This window comes from Phocoena sinus, chromosome X (assembly GCF_008692025.1).
Source record: "Phocoena sinus isolate mPhoSin1 chromosome X, mPhoSin1.pri, whole genome shotgun sequence".
Lineage (NCBI taxonomy): Eukaryota > Metazoa > Chordata > Mammalia > Artiodactyla > Phocoenidae > Phocoena > Phocoena sinus.
In genome coordinates this window covers 10,040,382-10,061,929 of record NC_045784.1, presented here as the reverse complement: position 1 = coordinate 10,061,929, position 21,548 = coordinate 10,040,382, and the positions used below count along the sequence as shown (strand labels likewise).

The window sequence follows — 21,548 nt, the reverse complement described above, 5'->3', positions numbered from 1 at the left end:
TGCTATCTTAGCTACGGACCTAATTCACATTTTGCCTATCAGCCTGATAATATCCCTATAACAATTTTTCTTTTTCTGATTCAGGTTTCAGTCCAGGAGCATGTATCACATTGAGTTGTCATGTCCCATTAGCGTCTTTTCATTTAGAATTTCCTCAGCCTCTCTCGGTGTTCAATGACACGAATATTTTTGAAGACGACAAGCCAGTTGTTTTGTGGAATTTCCCTTGAATTAGGTTTGCCTGATGTTTCCTCGTGATTAGACTGGGGCTTTGCCTTTTTTGGCAGGAATACTACACAAGGGATGCTGTGACCTTCTCGGTGTCTCGCATCAGGAGGCACGTGGTCTTGGTTTGTTCCATTGTTTGGGATGTTAACTTTGATCATTTGACTAAGGTGTTCTCTGGCAGGTTCCTCCACAGTGAAGCCATTATGCTTTGAGATGTGCTTTTGATTGTATCTCTGTTTCTTACATGGTGTGGCTCTTTCAGCGGTCTTTGAAAAGAACTCTTAGCTCAGTAATACCACAAAGTGGGTGGCTTACAAACAACAGATATTCCTTACAGTTCTGCAGGCTGGATGTTGAGATCAGAGTGCCAGCATGGTCGGGTGAAGGCCCTCTTCAGGGCCACAGACTTCTCATTGTATCCTCACATGGCAGAAGGGCTAGGGAGCTCTGTGGGGGTCTCTTTTATAAGGGCACTAATCCCATTTGTGAAGGCCCCACCTCCTGATACCATCACATTCAGGGGTAGGATTTCAACACATGAATTTTGGAGAGAACACAAACATTCAGACCATAGCACTCACTCATGGTGGGGTGAATTGTAACCTCAAAGCAGGTGAATTACTCTCCCCCACTGTGCACAGACCCAGATGAGATTCTGTACAGCACTGAAGGCCATGGAGAAACCATGTCAGCGCCATCCCCGCTTACAAGTAACTTAGCTGTCACTTGAGCAATACCATAGTATTCAGAGTGTACCCCGTTTCCCAAGGAGAAAATTTAAAAAGATAAAACATGGCAAATATATTTTCACGAAGTAGATCCATGAGGGTCTTTCCTTATTAGACGCTAGGGAATGGGGTAATGGAGGCTGCTCACTCAACCTGCTTGCTGAACCTCGCAGGATATAATTCTGTCTCAAAGGGCAGACCAGAAAGTTGGAGGATTCCCTTCCACCAGTGCCCTACGCAGTGTTTAGAGTCTCAGAAGGTCTTCAAGTAGCCTGGCATCTTAGGTGTTTGTGAATCATCTATTAGTTGAGGGGAATTTACTCTCCACCTGTCCTGCTGGGGGACGTGGGTTGAGCCACTGGAGGGATTCGTGGCTGACAGTAACAATAGCGAGGCTCATCTGTGGAGGGCTTGCCAGAGCCAGACGCTTCTGCATTCCACTAACGACCTGGTTGGGTAGGTAGAGTGAACATGTTTCACAGAGGAAGAAACCAAGGCTCAGAGATGTAACACGCCCAAGGTTGCTCAGCGAGGGAGACCAACCATTTAATGTGACAGTTTAAGTTTTCTTTTTCAGCATTTGATTTGCATTTTCCACCCTCAAGCAGGGGTGGCGAGTAAGGAGAAGGTGAGATTTCAGATACCACAAAAATTGTTAATTGGCCTTTGACTAGGTCAGTCGAAATCGGTTTTTTATTTTGGGGGGTGTTTTTTATTGTTTTTTTGCTTTGATGGGAAACACACTAACATTTGTAGTACTAGATACTCTGTATTGCTCTGTTGGATCCTCTCAATAACCCCATGAACTTGGTCTAAGGATGGATGCTCATTTTACAGATGGAAAAACCGAGGCTGTAGAGTTTGGCAAGTGGCTCGGCTGGTTCCAGAGGCTGGTCTCTAAGCCCCTCTCACTGAGCCAAAACTGATGTAGGGAGAGATTTCCCCCCCACCACAGGAGGCTTTCAGATGCAAATCGAACAAGGAACCCTAGTCTGTCCCTTTCAGACTGACAATCTGAGAAGGTTGGATGATGCCTCAGGTTGGTCAGAATGCAGGGGAAGGAGAGCGAAAGCAGCTCTCACAGCCCCTGGTGGGAAGTATAAATCCAACTTTTCAGGGGTACCGGTGGCTCTCAAAGCATTTCCAGCGTGATCCAGCGATTCCACTGTTAGAATTGCTTTCAACCGCCGTATTTGGACACAAAGATATCTACGTCTGCATCCACATATATATATATATATATATATATATATATATATATATATGATACATACCTAAGTATATATTAATTAGATCAGTTAAATGTAGGATAGAATACCCAAACAATGGAAAATGATGTAGCCATTAGAAAAAGATTGGGGCAGGTTTATTCACGATGCCATGGAAGGATGTCCAAACTATACTCTTAAGTGGAAAAAAGAGAACCTTAGAAAGAGTGTATGGTCTCCTCTGTGCAATAAAAAAGTCAGGGGTATCGAGACAATTTCCAGAAGGGAGTTTTAAGAACTATGAATAGAGGTTACCTCTGCGGAAGGGAAATGGACAACCCTCTATTATTTACGTTTTTCCCAGAAGCATGTACTACTTTTATATTTTAAAATATTTTAAATATCATTTTATGTTTTACTTTCCTCTTTTATATATTAAAAAAAAATTACTTATGTTGATGGTGGGGAAGGCTATGTACGTGGGGGGCAGGGGGCATATGGGAAACCTCCATACCTTTCACCCAGTTATGCTGTGAACCTAAAACCGCTCTCAAAAGTAAAGTCTATTAAAAAATATAAAATAAAAAACTATATATTATTTTATCCTTTCCTGCCAAAAAACTTCATAAAACCAACACAAGGGGAGTTGAGTATGCATTTGAAAGAAATCGAATGTGACCTTGGACTTGGGGTTTCTTCAGTAAGAAAACACCTTTGAAAGGAAGTGAAACAGGCAGTCAGGACTGAGTAGGGGCACTTCCTGCTTAGCTGCACTTGAAGGAACTTGTGTTTTTTTTTTTTTTTTTTTGCGGTATGCGGGCCTCTCACTGTTGTGGCCTCTCCCGTTGTGGAGCACAGGCTCCGGACACGCAGGCTCGGCGGCCATGGCTCACGGGCCCAGCCGCTCTGCGGCATGTGGGATCTTCCCGGACTGGGGCACGAACCCGTGTTCCCTGCGTCGGCAGGCGGACTCTCGACCACTGCGCCACCAGGGAAGCCCGGAACTTGTGTTCTTAAAGGGGCAGGAAGACAGTTATTGTCAAGACTGTGGCTTTTATAATCCGAAATCAAATTGGCTGTAGACAGGTCCCCAGCAGACCTCCGTTCTAGAAGGCAACTCAAGTACAGTTTAGTCAGCCAGCCCACCTCAGGCCCAGTTCAGAGCCATCCTTCATGAGAGCAGCTGTGCCTTGGAGGCTTTCCCATAAAATGTGAGCAAAACATTACATTTTGGTGAACTGAACTATATATTAAGTGAGGTTGGGAAGCTGCTCCTGGAATCATATAATGATGTATGTGTGTGTCTGAATATCCACGGATTGGATATTCATTTTTAGATGTTGCCGTTATTTTGCATCTGCTAGCTCATTCTTGCCTCCTGACAGCCCAGTGAGGGTGTGATAAGGAAGCTGGCATCCCATTTAGAAGGCACGAAATGGGACACGTGGTAAGTGACATGCCCAAGGTCTCTGGGTGTGTAGCAAGGCCAGAAGCGGGTCCCAAGCGTAGAAGGTTGGCTTCTGGTCTGGCGCCCCTGCAGGGGAGGAGCCGTGGTTTCCTGGGGTTTCCTCATCCATCCGTCCGTTTATGTGCAAGTAACTTTCCACTGACTTCTCCTGTGCCTACCTCGAGGGTTAAGTGCCCATGGAGCACTGCGGTGGGAGTTCTGACCAGTAGTGGATGGGGGAAGCCTGGAAAAACAGGTGAGGCTGGCAGGGATGGGAGTGGCATCTTGCCACCTCTCTCCGCCTCGAATCCATGCCCGTAATCCCCAGTGACTCCCACTTGGCTACATTGTGGGCTTCAGATCCTGGGAGACGAAAAAGAGTGGCACAGAGGAGGTGGGGCGTGGGAGATGGAATGGAGCATCTTCACAGCCCGTTCCTTCTCACGTCTGCCAACTGCCGCTTTCCCCTGTGAATTATAGAACAATCGCTTCCCAGGAAGCTGAGCAGAGAGGCTGCACACACCCGCCCTGCAATCGCCATCATTACTGACATTATTGACGTGATTCTGGTGCCCTGGTGAAGACTGTGTAGCTGGGCCGTGCTCGTTTCCCGGAGAGTTCCTTGTGCAGGCTTAAAGGAAGGCTGTCTTCTCCCTCTTCCCACCGTTTCCCATCACACCCCAGCAGAGATGCTAGGTTTAGCTGGCAGAAAAGCAGAATGTCGCAAGATTGGAATTTCAGATAAATAACAAATAGCTTTTGAGTATAAGTTATCCCATGCAATAGCTGAGACATTTATATTTAAAAACGATTAGTTATTTACCTGAAAGTCCAGTTTAACTGGGCATCCTAGAGTTGATCTGGCAATCGTACCTTGAGGGGGGAAACTTAGACCCATTCACAGGTTGATCCCTACTTCAGTTGTCTGTCCATCCAGATGCACCCAAACACAGACAGACAGACAGACAGACAGAGAGAGAGACACACACACACACATAGAGAACAGCACTTAGTAAGTTTCAGGCCTCTCAGTTCTCCCTCTAGGGCCTCCTGCCAGCCCTGCCCCCCTGGGTCCTCTGAACGAGGAGAGAGGGGGAGGGGAAGGAAGAGAAGGGCGGGGGGAGGGAAGAGGAGGGGTAGCTGAGAGCTCAGACAGCCGAGCAGATGGGAGCCGCCCGCAGGATAAACAGGCCTGCGAGGCTTGGAGCCGATCCACCAATCACGCCCGTGTTCAGACCCAGAGAGCCTGTGTGTCAAGACCAACGAGCCAAAAGACTTCCCGGAGCTCCCTGAGGCCTGGATAGGCCTGGCTGGATCTGTGCAGTTAGCCAAGGCTCCTCCCCCGCAGAGGCTGGCTTCTGCCCGGGCTTCTGGTGGCCACACAAAGGCGGGATTCAGAACCAGCAGGCGGGGAGACGCGGCTCCTGGGCACACAGAAAGTTTCAGTACTCTCGCCCCTCTGTGCCTTCCTGGTCTCACTGGGCAGAGAATGACTGGGAGTCCACCAAGGGCCAGGCAGTGTGCTAATGGGACAAGAGGACGCCTGCCCTTGCATTCTCTCTTTCTAATCGACTCGATCGATGTTTAATTTACATCAAATAAAATGCACTCATGTTAAGTTACCGTCCATGAATATGGACGACCACGTATGCCAGTGTCACCATCATCTTGGTCGCGATACAAAATATTTCCATCACCCTAGACAGTTCCTTGTCTCTCAGCATTTTAGAGACTTGGCCTTAAATGGTGCCCTACTGGGGGAAGCTCTGACTTCCTGAAGCAGGATACAGTCCTCACACCCCCTGCCCCGGAAAGTCTTCTGTTGTGACAGTTGTTCCCCTCGCTGCCATTTGTTTGTTCCCTGTCAGGCTGGGTCTCCTCGGTGGGCCTAGGTTTCATTCCTGTTTGTATCTCCGGCACACAGACACGTCAGCCCTGAAGGAATAATGCTTGCTAAATGCTTCCTGGGGCAGAGAAGTCCAGCCCTGCAAGCAGGGAGTTATTGTCATTAATGCGGAGAGCTCGATAAACAAAGCAAGTTGCAGCCATCAAGCCCTCAGCCACTGCAGCCGCCCTGACTGTGCACCCTGAGGGGATTCAGGATGGAGAAAAGCAGGATATTGGCCCTCGATAGCTAAGGTGCATATCAAAGGAATGATTTCCATGAGCCCAGATTCTTGCATCTTCCCATACATAGAAAAGGGCTAAATTCTTTAACCTGAGACGTCCGGTTTTCTTTAACAGTGATCTTCTAATGTTCTGACTGCCTGGTATTTTTGCAAAAACTCCTATATATCCTGGCTCCCCCCGCCCCTTACCTCTTTGGAGCCGTCCCTCAGAGTTTTCTGAGAGGTTGTCTCCTGGGTTCAAGTCCGCAGTTTGTGTGCCGAATAAAACATAATTCTCAACTTTTAGGTTGTGCTTTTTCTTTCTTTTTTTCAGTCGACAAGGCTATGTTGGAGGACCAGCCCACAAGTCCTTCTTTCCAGGCCTCCAGGGCAGGCGGAAGGCTTAACCCAACCTCATGACCTTAGTGTCAGCTGATGGTCCCTTCATTCCCACTGGCGATAGAGAAGTAATAATAAAGATAGTATGATAACTTATATAGATGCTTCTGATCTCCTATGTCATTCAGGATCATCATAGAAAATCTGGAGACTATGATGATAACTGACATTTATGGCCTGCTCATCAGGCAAGCCAGGGACCCGTCTAAGCACTGCTCATTTAATCTTCAGAACAAGGTAATATGGTAGGAATGAGGTAAGAACTAGTATTGTTATCCCCCTTTACAGAGGGAACCAGCTTACCTAACTTGTCCAAAGTCCCATCGCTAATAAGTGGGAGTTGGGATTTGAACCCAGGCAGTTGGGCTTGAGGTGGGTCACTCCTCGGGCCCCTACCCAGTGTAAAAGAAGAATCTGGGAGAGAGTTGGAAGAGGATTTCTTGTTTTCTTTTTCTGGTTTTCTTTTATTCTAATTGCATAGTTTGTTTCTTCTGAAATTTACAATTATTGTTATATAATTATACGCAAGGAACACAATCAAAGAACTGATAATGCCTCTGAAAACTGGACTGGAATATTTGGGGGGAAAAATCCAAACTGAGAAATGACTGAATGTATGGCCAGTGACAGCTGGTCTTTTTAGGAAGTGAAATCAATTTTTGTCTTCTCAAAAATTTCTTCTTCCTGAAGAAATGTATCCTGTTTGCTACATGCTCAAAAGCAACGTTGGTGTAGGTGACGACACCCACCCCAAGACCCCAGAAAGGCCAGGTCATCGGGCATCAGAAGCTTTTCCTTTTCCCCCCATATCCAGATTGTAACCCAAACTCGTCATTTTGACTTACCTCAAAATTGTCCATTTCTCCCCATTTCCCTGCCTCTGCTCCAGGAGCCCCTCCTGATTGTGCCCCTGGAGTGTCATCAGAACAGCCTCTTCTAGGGTGTGCTCTTGCCCCGGCCTCCCCTGCTCCACACTGCCCCCTAGGGTTAGTTCCCTGACCTGTGTCCACATCACCTCCTGCTTCTAAGCCTTCCAGCACTTCCTATCACCAGCAGGCTAGAGGGCAAGGGCCTCTCTGGCTGGCCTGCAGAGCATCACGTTTGGAACGTGTACTATCTACCAGCACGCTTCTGCTTCCTCCAAGTCACCAAAGCTGTAGCCACAAGGGTTTATCATCCCTTACGTGTATTCCTCTCCATGCCTCTACTTCCAGACCACTGTGCACACTGTTCCTGCTGCTAAGAATGCATGAGTCTCACTTCCAACCTCACGACAACCTGAGGAGACAGCCGTTGTAGCACAGATGTTAAGAGAGAAGGCTCTGGAGTCAGACTGCCCAGGGTCACATAGGAGCCTGGCGCTTAGAAGGGCCCTGTGCTTGGTCTAACGTACTGCTGCCACCATCTTGAAATTCTTAGCCACTTTGAAGAAAGGCACTGGGCTCACAGATTATGTAATGGTCCTGGCTCTGACACTGACAAGCTGTGTAACTATAAAATAAAGATAACAGTAAAGGGCTTAGAACAGGCTCAGTGAGTTCACCAGCACCGCAAGGCTGTCATGTGATAGAAAGTGACACAATTCACTTTCACTTCTCTGTGACTGTGAACTTTCCTGTGTAGCCCTGGCTCTTCTTAGCACGTGATCACATCTGCTCTCAGTGTATTAACTATGTGACAGTAGTCAAGGCCCGTCCATACCTCTTCTACTCCTTTTTCTAAAGCCTTGAAAGTTAGCTGAGCACAGAGCTGGTAATTCTCACATTTGATAAATGAGGACAGAGTAAATAAGTGACTGGCCTAAAAGCTCAAATCCAATTACCAGCTTTGCTGAAATAAAGATGGTGGCATCAGAGTCTGGGGCTCCTGGCACCCATTCATCAGGCTGTCTTGAGCCAGAACCCTGTTCCCTCTGCAAAGAGGCTAACAAACACACGATGGCCTGGGGGGAAAGGCTAATTATGGGGCCAATGGGAAGACATGTAGCCTTGATCTTTCCTGCAGCTCCCAGATTGCACTGCAGGAAGTGGGGTAGGTAGCTCCAGAAGCTACCAAGAGATGCTTTTAATTGTCCTGTAGCTGTGACAGCTCAGCACCATGATTTCTGGTGATGCTGAGGTGCAGTACTATTGCTGCAGTCAGCGTTCATTCACACATTCATACGTTCTGAATCTAGTTATTATGTTCTGGTCTCGGGGAAGGTACCACGCTGGCAGAAAGTGACACAAAAGTGAGGAGAAAACTATCTTGCCTTTAGGGATTAGAGAAAAGGCTGACAGGGATGCCAAGAATTACAACCATATCGTAAACACTAAAAGCCAGGTATTATGGGAACTCAGGGGTGAAAGCAAAGGCCTACAAAGGGCAAGGGAAAAAAGACTCCCTCAGGAGGTGGAATGTGAGCTGTGACTTGAGGGGTGACGAGGCCTAATTGCCAGTCCACTGTATTCCTTTCCTATGGCTGCTGTAACAAATGACCACAAACTTTGCAGCTTAAACAACACAAATGTATCGTCTCACAGCTCTGGAGATCAGAAGTCCCTCACAGGCCTCACGGCGCCAAAATCAAGGTGCTGGAGGGCTGTGTCCCTTTCTGGAGGCTCTAGGGAAGAAGCTGCTTTCTCGCCTTTTGCAGCTTCTAGAAGCCGTCCACATTCCTTGGCTTGTGGCCCCTTCCTCCATCTTCAAAAACAGCAACATTGCATCTCTTTGACTCTTCCCCTGTAGCTACATTTCCTCTGGTTCTGCCTCCCTCTTCCCCCTGTGAGGACCTTTGGGATTACATGGGCCCCACCTGGATAATTCAGGACCCTCTCCCTGTTTTCAGGTCAGCTGACTAGCAACCTTCATTCCAGCTGCAACTAAATTCCCTTCTGCCATGTGACCTTCATATTCATAGGTCCCAGACAGTAGGATGCAAACATCTTTGGGGGCCATGATTCTGCCTACTGCCCCCATTTTATAGATTACTTACTGTGTGGCCTTGAGCAGTTTGTTCTAGACTCTCTGAGCCTGAGGCTTCTCATCTGTAAAACGTAGAAATAACACCTGCCCTGCCCATCTCACAATGTTGATCTGAGAATTTAATGAGATAGTGTATGTGAAAGAGCTTTAAAAAGAGTAAAGCCCTATGTTGGCATATATGTTCCTACGGGGGGATGGGATGACAAGGATGTAACCTCTTGTGAGCATATGCTACATTCTAGGCAGGTACTACAAGATGGTTTATCCAAGATGGTCCACATCTCTTCCCAGTTCCACATTCAGTGACGTCACACTGGTATCTTGAAATCAGCCATGGTGGGAGAATTTACACTACGGAAATTGGCAAACACTACAAATCGGGGGGCTTCCCATGCCCCGAACCAGTTGTTAAACTTTCCCAGCACATAACAGCTTTATCCCATTTATTTAAGACAAACCATCCAACACGGTTATGATTGCCTTAGAGTACAGATCAGCAAGGTGAAGCCCGAAGCCAGTGATAAACCTGCGTAAGATCACGCTCATGGCGAGAGGCAGGTGAGGCCAGCTTGTCACATGCTCCAAGGCTCCGGTCCCTCCACCACACCCCACGACCATGCTACACCCCCCCCCCCACCAACTTTGCCTGCCCTTGAGAGGGCAGCTAGTCTAACTGTCCAAGAGAATCATGGGACTTAACAGCATGTTTAAAAATATAACCATTGGGCTTCCCTGGTGGCGCAGTGGTTAAGAATCCACCTGCCAATGCAGGGAACACGGGTCCGAGCCCTGCTCCGGGAAGATCCCACATGCCGCGGAGCAACTAGGCCCGTGCGCCACAATGACTGAGCCTGTGCTCTAGAGAGCCCGTGAGCCACAACTACTGAAGCCCACGTGCCACAACTACTGAAGCCCGTGCGCCTAGAGCCCATGCTCCGCAACAAGAGAAGCCACCGCAGTGAGAAGCCCGCGCACCGCAACGAACAGCAGCCCCCGCTCGCCACTAGAGAAAGCCCGCGCGCGGCAACGAAGACCCAACGCAGCCAAAAATAAATAAATTTATTTAAAAAAAAAGTAACCACCAATCTAAGGTGGTAGGCTTCACCGTCCAATGCGAAGGTTCAAAGGGACGTGATGCAAAAAAACTGCCAGATCACTCAAAAGCCGAAGTGCAGCATGGCTTCCTCTTAGGCAACCTGGAAGTATTTGAAGGTCAGCAAATACAACCCCTTCATTCAGAGATGGATAAAGTAAATAACAGGCTGGTATTCTTTGGGAGCAGTGAATGGAGGCGATTTGAGACAGAAAAAAACTGACTTTGCTTTATGCTCCATTTAAATCAGGTTCCCATTTCTCTGACCCTGTGCTAACTGTTCCTTCCTAAGGTTGGGGTTTTATTTGAAACTTGCTTAAGGCAGGAGGAATCTAGTTCGTGGGCGTGGGGATTTAATTAACACAGGAGCAAAGGCTCCCATCTAACAATGGTTCCCAGTCTTGGCTGAGCACTAGAATCACCTGGGGATCTTTGAAAACTCCAACTACCCAGGTTGCATTCAGACCAGTTAATCAGAAGCTCTGGGGTGGGAAACTCCCAGCTGATCCCCACGTGCAGCCCAGGAGAGACCCACTGCAGCCCAGTTTATTTTCCTCACTCCCACTTTACATTTCTGTTTCTGGGGTTTCCTGCTGTTTATAAAGTATCTGTTTGAGAAAAGCTTAGCATCCAGTTACACTTGGAGGCCCTGGCTGGGCAGGAGGTGAAAGGCCTCAGAACATTTTCTAGAACATGTTTCAGGGAATAAAGAAGCCCCACACTTAGAAAACCAGTTCTCCCAGCCTCCTGTAACTTCACCAGGAGCCAATAAAAAACTGGCACTTGAGTTTACTGGTTCCCGTCTAGACTGATTAAACCTAGAAATTGCTGGACAAACCATGTACGGTTTTATGAGAGAGAGCCCATTCTCTGATGTGCACTGATCCAGACTTTTATCAGCTCTCTTAGTCTCAACGCATTTGCTCTGAGGCTGTGGTAGTACTGGTTGGAGGAGGATTTGAGTCCTCAGGCAGGTGAGAAGCTAGATCTCAGAGTAAACAATAAGGGTTTCCACACCCCGAGATCCTTGTGAAGCGAAAAACCAAAGCTTTAGGCAGACCGCGGCTGCCACCTGTCGGCGGCGATGGGTGTCGACTGCTGTGGCAGAGTGAGTCGCACGTTCCCAGGTGGAGGTCAGTCCCAGCTGGACTCCGCTCACGCTGTCGCTCCATATTCACCAGCAATGCTGCAGGCAGAAAGGACTTCTCCTTAAACGTATCAGACGGGGTAATGCAAATAGGGAGACACACGCATCTAGTAGTTTACATTATCTTTAGACCACGTTCACTTGCCACTTAAATGAGCCTTCCTTTTGTAATGTTTCATGTTCTGTGATCAGAAAATCGTGATCATGTGTCCAGATTAGGGCCTAACTTGAAACTTCTGGCCACTGGAGGCTGGGAAGGTATGCAAAGCCATCCTGATGAGTTGAAGGGGCAGGGAGACCAGAAAAAGCCAACCTGTCACAGTAGCTGTTTGCTCAAACTATATCCCTTCAACATTGTTCAAAGGGACATCATTAGAAATGCATTCGTTTGGTTTTAAGATACTGCCCTCCGTTAACAAACCATGGAAATCTCTGGAAAGGTTAACGTGTGCATCATTTATATAGCAAACATATTCATCGGATTACTTTCCAGAATTTCACTCCACATGTATTAAACAACCGCTCTAAGGCCTTCTCACTATTTATAGAATTGTCAGCATTTCTGGGTTTATCGTATGTGGAACCACGGAGGGCTCCACTGCTTCAGTGAAAATGGCAGCCACTGAGGCAGGGCTGGAAGAGAAGTAATGGAATATCAAGAAGTATCGAGAAGGCTGAGTCGCACATAAAGTGAACGTGTCACTTTCTCCACCAAACTAGCCACTTTTAGGCCATGTGCATCATTTATACAATAAACATATTTATCAGTTCACTTTCCAGAATTTTATTCCACATTTATTAAACAAATGCTCTAAACTGTGCTTGGCACTTGGGAGGATACAGGTGCGAGTACATTGTGGTATAAATGTGGAATAAACTCTCTCCTGTTTTTTCCAACTTTAATGACAAAAGTGGGCAACTTTTTATAATCCGTAGCCAATGGATAGAGACTTGGACTCTAAGAATTTAGTAAGTTTTTTTCTTGATAGGTGTAGCATATAAACTGTGGGAGGGGGTGCTACTGGCATGTAGAGGGTAGAGGCCAGGGATGCTGCTAAACATCCTACAGTGTACAGGACACCCCTCCCCCAACAAAGAATAATCTAGTCCAAAATGCCAGCAGTGCCAAGGTTGAGAAGCCCTGCCCTAAAGGCTCCCACCATCACCCAAAGTCAACAAGTCAAAACTGAAAACCAGTTCTCCCCAAAGTGGCCCGATTTTACAACTGATTCCTCATTCTCCTCCCAAATCTGTCAGCCTAAACCCTGGAAACCTTCCTGGGCTTCACTCCATAAATCCATTTAGTCTCCAAGGTGTGTGGATTTTTGCCTTAGAGCCTGTTTTTGACTCATGTCTTCCCATTCTCCTGAGTCTCGTCAAGTATCACTCTGCAGTATCATTTGTCCAGGATCATCTCTACTGGATTTGTACTCCTGGAGTTCAGGAATCCTGTACTTGCATCTTTAAGACCTCCGTGTCCAGCACCATGCCCAGTGGGTGGAACATTTAGGGAGAAATATATAGGAATATATAAGGAGAAAGATTTCTGGATCAATAAAAACAAATTTCTAACAATTAAAGAAAAATGTATACATAAAAGTTAAATGCATCTTTTTTTTTTTTTTTTTTTTGCGGTACGCGGGCCTCTCACTGTTGTGGCCTCTCCCGTTGCGGAGCACAGGCTCCGGATGCGCAGGCTCAGCGGCCATGGCTCACGGGCCCAGCTGCACCGCGGCATGTGGGCTCTTCCCGGACCGGGGCACGAACCCGTGTCCCCTGCATCGGCAGGCGGACTCTCAAGCACTGCGCCACCAGGGAAGCCCCAGACATAAATTTTAAACTTTCTTTGGGAAGCTCCACTCAATCATCGTTGTTACGTGCTCCCTATCTCTTAATTTGCTTATTATATACATGTCAAACAGTAAGTTCTAGAGATCATAGGTAATATGTGGGTTATTACAGCCTGTGAAGCAGTTTATTTTCTGCTCCTTCCCTCAAATGCCTCTGAACTGTGGCTTTTCCCACTCACCCCATCCTTCCTGTTCTTTCTCCCCCCGCCCCACCCCACTGAACACAGCTAATACCTGTTCACCTTTAGCTACCTTTTAGCCTATGTGCTGAACCAGGAGAAGGAATTCCCTCTGAGGAAATCTTCAGGATTTTGTCTTTTTTGTTTTTTTCATGAGGTGACGCCTTTCAGTGGCCCTGCCATTATAAAATGGAGTGTAGGAAACAACATGTAAACAGAAACAGAGAAATTGCTGTGTCATGCTCATTTTCCTCACAATTTCCTTGTTTTAAATTTTATTAACTAAATTTCTTAATATCTACTAAGCAGTCAATGATGACCATCTTTATGTATAGATACTTCTCCACATATACTATATGTATACATTTTACATACGTGCACACATTTCATATTGGTTTCCAATGTAAGCAATATTGCTAGAGTGTCCAACCTTGGTTAGATCTGGTTGGCTGATTCAAAGGTGGAAATTCTTCCAAGATTAGAGACTAACTGCTTTAGTCATTCCCACTGGATCTGACATCTTTGAAAGCACAATATTCCTTAATAAGTCCCTAGAGAGCTCGTTCAGCCACAGCAAAGTTTAGCCCAATCAATGGAAGTATCATGTCTGTTTTCAGTTCATGTCAAGTACTAAAATTATCCTTTACATGGCCAACGATGCTTTAGAAATGAATATTAACCGCTTTATCCTATACCAAAGAAGGTTCTATCATTTTTACAGTTTCATTATTTATTACTTCTCAATTATAATCTGCTTTGTTGTCACTTCTCTTTAGAAGCCATAATGTCCCCTCTGGAGACCCAGAAGGGCCAGTTCAAGGAGGCAATCAGCTGGATATAAAGGCCTCAAGGCACGTGGCCTAGACTATTATTTTGGGGGCTTTTAGAACAGAAAAATCCATGTCAGAATAGCGACTGTCGCCGTGTAGCTGGGAACATTTCCAGGGGCTCACTATGTTGGATGACTCTCTAGCAGGCCTTCAAATCCCTCTTGGAGATGGAAATGCCTGTTAGGAATACTCTGATGGCCAAGCAGTTCCCAAAGCTATTTGACCTCAGGAGAACTTTTGGTGGAGAACGCACTCACTGTTATTATGTATTTGTTTATGGATCATCACATGATCTCTATACTGTTGCACTCAACTGACTTCTTCGTCTATGCTGCACTTGCTCTGAATCACAGCCCAACAGTCAGAGAAGAATGCAAATGATTCTTGCCTGGGCGCAGAACCTCATGGACTCGGCATCACGGCATCCAAGATGGTTGGCGCTATATAGGACCCAACTGACAACCAGCATGCTTGCTACTGGGAATGGGAAAGGGGGAAATGGAGGGTTAAGAAGCTCCCCACCACCACAGGCACTGCAGTGTGATATGTGACAGTGTGACCTCCTGCTTATACCACATCTGTCCTGGCATGCAGCTGGAGAAGTCTATCTGAACCTTCATTCATGCATTCATTCATTCACTTGAAAAGTATTTACTGAGAAGTTTATTGTGTATCAAGCATGGTAATGAACACTGGGGACAGAACGATGGATCAAGACACCTTCCCTCGTCCCTGGAAGCCACAGTCTAATGGAAGACCCATGTGTTAATAGCACTCTATCCATTTCTCTATCATCTACACAATAAAACTAGTGATCAATGCTAAGATGATAGTATAAGTGAGATTTAGAGGTTAGGGAATAGCCTCTGTAAGTGATATCTAACCTCTCCCTGTAGGATGAAGAGGAATTAGGTAAGTGAAACCTGGAGGAAGAGGTGCCTCAGGGCAATAGCACGTGTGGAGGCCCTGACGCAAGAGGGTTTGGTGCGTTCTCAGCGTGAACCAAGGCCTGTGATGGGGACGCTTAGAGAGGAGGCTGGTGGGGCAGGAGAATGGGAGGTTATGGAGAGCGTTGTGTGCCTTGTTTAGGAATTAAGATTTTAAAGTTAATTCAGTACTCACACCTTTTACACGAATCACTGGCTATTACTGAATTGGAGGGACCAGGGTGGATACCAGGAAGCCAATGAGAGATGCTCGTAGCTTGGATAAGGCATGTTGATGATGGAGATGAAGATGGAGGACAGATGGGAGACAAATTTAAGAGGTGAAGTCAAGACTGCTAGATGAATGGTTGGGTGTGGGGGTGAGATGCAGGAGTCGACAGTGAGCCTCGGGTTTCTGGCTTGGGCACCTGCATGTGAGCTTTTCCTGCAAATCCAGACATCGCTCTTGGTCATCTCAGCTTCTGGTGTCATCATTACTGAGATAACTAGAGATTTATTCCTAAAATAGCCCAGGTAGAATGTCAAAGGAGAGGAAGACTGGAAAGGTAAGACAGAGGGATCTTTTTTCTCTACTAGAAGTGCGTTTCTCACTAGAAATTAAACGGCTCAAAAAACAAACAGCTTCCCAATGGCAATATTCTACTATCATAAGTGGGGTTTTTGTTTTTCTGTTGGAACCTCTAGTCTCTTCCCTTTGCACACTGAAGGGACATTTATAAAGACCATTTTCCATTTTGAGTCTTTGGCAGAGGAAGTCCTGAGATGCCTCCTGCAGGTTCAAAACACAGTTATCCCTTCCCTTGTTCCTCTAAGACTACAGTGTGATTGCTGAGTAAGACATGAGGCTTTACCAGTTTCCCCATTCCCTGAAAGCACTCAACGGCAGAAAGGAAGAGAACACAATTGTGCAAACTTCTTTTGTACTCACGGGAAATAATGGATACTATTATGGTTTTAAGTTCAAGGATAATGACGGTGGAAACCTGGCCATATCAGTATAATAGCTCTATTAATAGCTGAGAGGGAAATTGCCTTTATTCTTCCAATATTCATAAATGACTTTCCCTTTCACAAGGGCATTTTCAACTTTCGTGGAGTTCTGAGTGATTTCTAAAGAAGAAAAGCCATGGTTGTTGTTATGAGTTGAACTGTGTCCCCCCGCCCCCAATTTTATGTTGAAGTCCTTCCAAACTCCCAGTACCTCGGAATGTGACCTCATGGGGCTTCCCTGGTGCCGCAGTGGTTGAGAATCCGCCTGCCGATGCAGGGCACACAGGTTCGAGCCCTGGTCCGGGAAGATCCCACATGCCGCGGAGCCACTAAGCCCGTGCGCCACAACTACTGAGTCTGCACTCTAGAGCCTGCGTGCCACAACTACTGAGCCCACGTGCCGCAATTACCAAAGCCCGCGTGCCTAGAGCCCGTGCTCTGCAACAAGAGAAGCCACCGCAGGCTTCCCTGGTGGCACAGTGGTTAAGAATCTGCCTGCCAATGCAAGAGACACGGGTTTGAGCCCTGGTCCGGGAAGCTCCCACATGCCGCAGAGCAACTAAGTCCATGCACCACAACTACTGAGCCTGCGCTCTAGAGCCCGCAAGCTACAACTACTGAAGCCCGTGAGCCACAACTACTGAAGCCCGCGCGCCTAGAACCCCTGCTCCGCAACAAGAGAAGCGACTGCGATGAGAAGCCCGCGCACCGCAGTGAAGAGTAGCTCCCGCTCGCCGCAACTAGGGAAAGCCTGCGCGCAGCAACGAAGACCCAACGCAGCTAAAAATAAATAAATTTTAAAAGACGAATGAGACCTCGTTTGGCAATAGGGCTGTTGCAGATCACATTAGTTAAAATGAAGCCATGCTGGAGTAGGGGTGGACCCTTAATCCAACATGACTGGCGTCCTTATAAGAAGAGAAGCGACACATAGAGGGAAGGCAGCCATGTAACAATGGAGGCAGAGATTGAAGTGATGCGTCTACAGCCAAGAAACGCCAAGGACTGCCAGCAAATACCAGGAGCTAGAAGAGGCAAGGAAGGATCCTCCCCTACACGTTTCAGACGGATCACTGCCCGGTAGACACCTTGATTTCAGACTTCTAGCCTCTGGAACTGTGAGACAATAAACTTGTTTTTAAGCCACCCAGTTTGTGGTACTTTGTGATGGTGACCCTAGGAAACTAATACAGTTGTAATGTTAGAAAATAACGTAGAGATCATGTAGTCCGTTCTACAAATGAGGAATCATGCTCAAAAGGTGGAGTGATTTGCTATGACCAGACCTGGGCATTTTACAGAGGCCGACAGAGATCAGTGCCAAAGAGGGATTTGGCAAATCTTAACCAGCTCCAAGAAAAAAGCAGAGGACCAAAGTGAGCTGATAGAGAGGACTTCAAGAGTGAAGAGTAGAAATGCCAGGAGCTTCAGACATGGTGGGGCGATGCTAGAAAAGCCACCCAAAAAAGGGCAAAGAAGAGAAATAAGGCTGTCAGTAGATCCACAGAGCTGTACAACCATCACTAGAATGAATTTTAGAACATTTGCCTCACTCCAACAAGAAATCCTGTTACCATTTGCAGTCACTTCCCATCTTTTTACAATCCCCCAGCCCCCAGGGAACCACTTAGCTAATTGCTGTCTCTATGCATTTGCCTATTCTAGACATTTCCTATAAATGGCGTCATACAGTATGTGATCTCTTGTGACAGGCTTCTTTCACTGAGCATCAGGTTTCCAAGGCACATCCATGTTGTAGTGTGTGTCAGTACTTCCTTCCTTTTTAAGGCTGAATAATATTCCGTTGTATGGCTATATCCCATTTTATTTATCCATTGGTTAGCTGATAGATTTTGGCCATTTTGGAACCAACACGTATAAGTTGTTCAAAAAGCATTTGTCCATTAAGTAGAAATTGTGAATTGAAGAAGATAGATGAGATAAAAGGTGAGATATCCCAGGCCCGATACTTTTGTATTCTCACCACCAAAGATGATAATAGGGGAGGATGGAGCCTTGAAAAAGATAGAAGAGGTCTGGAATGTGTGAGGCCTATTCTATCTCAATAGAAGGGGTCTGAGGACCTAATTATAGCTAAAGTGTTAATGCTCTAACTCTTGGCTCCTTTAGGATGTAGCAATGAGCATTGTGTGGAGGGTTTCCAGTACTGTGGTAGGACCAGCTGGAGCATGGAGGCCTGGCAGACCTCCCAGAGAGTCCTTCACACACACAGATGTTGACTGCTGGAACACAGCTGCTCCTTCCCACAGCCCTCTCTTCCTTCCCCCCTTTCACCCCGAGGAAACATGCTCACCTGAAGCCCGGACTTGGAGAGGGGAGAGCAGGCCAGTCACCATTGGTCCAACGACTCCGCACAAGTGTGCTCTGACACAGTGACATCCGGTGCACACAGTAGGTGCTCCCTCAATTTTTGTTGCATGAACAGTGTAAAATATCTGAGTAGGAACCAGCTGCATCAAAAGAATGGAGACTGCCCTCTGAGACGGAGTCTCCACGTGGCAGGAAAGTATTTTCGAATTATTTGTAATTATTTGTAATACCAAAAGGTTGGAAGCAATCTAAATGTTCAGCAATAAAGGATGGGGAAAATACCTTCTGATACATTCGTATAAGTCAGTACCATGCAGCCGTTAGAAAGGAAAATATACACTGAGAAATTTTAAGTGAAAAGAGCAAAATGTAGACGAGTAGTATAGAGTCTGCTCCTTTATAGTAAAAGAGCAATTAAAGGCTTAGATATGCAAACTGAAAGCTTCTAGAAGTTGTGGCAGAGACTGCTAGCTATCTCCCAAATCCCTTCCCTTGCTTCCATAGTTATATTTGAAATATATATATTTCCCAGCATACCTTGCAGTTACGTGGCATCAAATAGGTCCTCACTAATGGAAGGGGAGCAGATGTTTGCCGCTGTTGAGCCTAGGCCTTAAGACACTGGTCTGAGTATTCTTCCTTGTTATTTTTCCCCCTGCCTACAGTGGGAACCCACCCTTACCGGTGACCCTGCCTGGACCATGGAGGTGATGCCAATTCCCTGGGGGACAGCAGAGCAACAAGAGAAAGGAACGTGGGATCTTGAATGGCCATGTAGAGCAGAGCTGCCCTGCCACCCCAAACTATTCTCATTGGAACTGTTATGGGTGTCTCAGTCCGTCCAGGGTGCTATCACAAAATACCAGAGATCGGGTGGCTTATAAACAACAAACATTTATTTCTCAAAATTCTGGAGGCTGGGAAGTCCAAGATCACGGCACTGGCAGATTCAGCGTCTGGTGAGAGCACGCTTCTTAGGTAGCTATCTTTTTGCTGTACCGTCACATGGTGGAAGGGGCAAGGGAGGGTTCTTGGGCCACTTTTATAAGGGCACTAATCACATTCATGACGGATCTGCTCTCATGACCTAATCGCCTCCCAAAGGTCCAACCTCCTAACACCATCACCTTGGGGGTTAGGTTTCAACATGTGAATTTTGGGAGGACACAAACATTCAGGCCATAGCGTACGGGATAAAGAAATAAACTTCAGTATTGTTGGATCTCTTGGTTACAGCAACTGAGCCTTTACACTTATAATACAAAAGGATACATAAGAACTATTTTTTTTTTTTTCGCGGTACGCGGGCCTCTCACTGTGTGCCCTCTCCCGTTGCGGAGCACAGGCTCCGGATGCGCAGGCTCAGCGGCCATGGCTCTCGGGCCCAGCCGCTCCGCGGCACGTGGGATCTTCCCGGACCGGGGCACGAACCCATGTCCCCTGCATCGGCAGGCGGACTCTCAACCACTGCGCCACCAGGGAAGCCCTACATAAGAACTTTTAACAGTGATTGTCTCTAGGAAGCGAAGTTGTGTTGGGAGGGAGACTGAAATTTAATCATACATCCCTTTGTAAAATTTGAATTTTTAAAAGCTTGTATATGGGTGTTATCATATATTCATTTAAAAATAACAGAAAACAAAACAATGCTTTCTCTTTAACAAATTAGAGGTCTGGGAGACACCGCTTCGGCAAAGATCCCCGGTGCTCTCCTTACTTGCTGCAAGTAATAATCCTTCCTTCTCCCGCAAAACATAACAAAACCAACCAACCAACCAACAAAATTACAGTTCTGATTTTACCATAATGGTATCTTAAATGAGGAATGAATGAGTTTCAAGAACAAATGTTTTTATTAACCACTGATTTCACTATCTTCACTTTATGAAGATGATTGCTAAGGAAAAGGTAAAATTGTTTGTGACTTTCATTAACTTGTCATTCTGTCAACAGGACACTGCCAAAGTATGTGAGCTTAACATAGACCTGTAATCACTACCCCTGAAAACATGTACATTTTTATTTTACCAAAACAATCAGAGAACACAGGAATGAGCTTCTACCAGACAACAAGTTAATGTGGCATCCACAGGAACGAGCTGTAACTGCACCCCACCATGAATGGTCCTGCTTTTGGATATTTGTCTTCATGCCTCAACAAATGCAAGCATAAATACCTTTCTATTAACATCATGGGCACAGCACAGGGTTCAACGTGACAAAGCTAAAATCGTCCTTGACTGATTTCCACTTTGTCCATGTTACACTAAGACACATCATTTCGTTCAGTTCCTTAGAAACTCATATTTAAAGATAACTCATGCTGCAAGATTAATTAAGAGACTGTACTTAAGGTAGTATGGTGCACTGGAGATTTTTCTTCTTTTCATTCTAAAGGGACTTTACTTTCTTACGCTCGAATAATTTCCAGTTATTTTCAGTTCAAGTTCATAAGGTACCTCTTCAAGATTCATACTACACTGGATAGAAGACGCTATGGACAGATGCAGAGGAACCAAGGGGTAGCAGAGGTGGTACGGAATGCCAACACTGTTACATGTGGCAGAACTGCATAAAGGGTACCGACAGGTAGGCATTCTGACATTACGTCTTCTGAGTAGGAACTAAAGATAGAATTTCTCTGTTAATAATTATCTTAATGTACAAACGTTATGAAAACTGTTCCCCCTTTGATTTCTACCAAAGCTTTTTCTTCCTAAGTATTCTGCAAAAACCCAGTGTTGATGGTATTTTATTTTATTTTTTAATCCCCCGGGCTTTTATTTTTTAAATTATAGTTGATTTGCAATGTGTTAATTTCTGCTGTACAGCAGAGTGACAGTTATATATACATTCTTTTTTAGTATTCTTTTCCATTATGGTTTATCCCAGGACACTGAATATAGTTCTCTGTGCTGTACAGTAGGACCTTGTTGTCCATCTATTCTATAGGGAATAGTTTGCATCTACTAACCCCAAACTCCCAGTCCATCCACTTCCCCCTTGGCAACCAAGTCTGTTCTCTGTCCATGAGTCTGTTTCTGCTTCGTAGATAGGTTCCTTTGTGTCATATTTTAGATTCCACATAAAAGTGATACC

The 21,548-nt window shown here is 46.0% G+C and overlaps 2 protein-coding genes across 13 annotated transcripts in view; both read right to left on the bottom strand.

Annotated features, from left to right (window-relative positions):
- The window catches only part of PRPS2 (phosphoribosyl pyrophosphate synthetase 2), a 137,698-nt gene that overhangs the window by 10,798 nt on the left and 105,352 nt on the right, over window positions 1-21,548 (bottom strand). The gene's annotated exons all lie outside the window — the stretch shown is intronic.
- Window positions 1-21,548, bottom strand: part of TLR7 (toll like receptor 7) — a 102,092-nt gene that overhangs the window by 10,798 nt on the left and 69,746 nt on the right. The window lies entirely within an intron of this gene.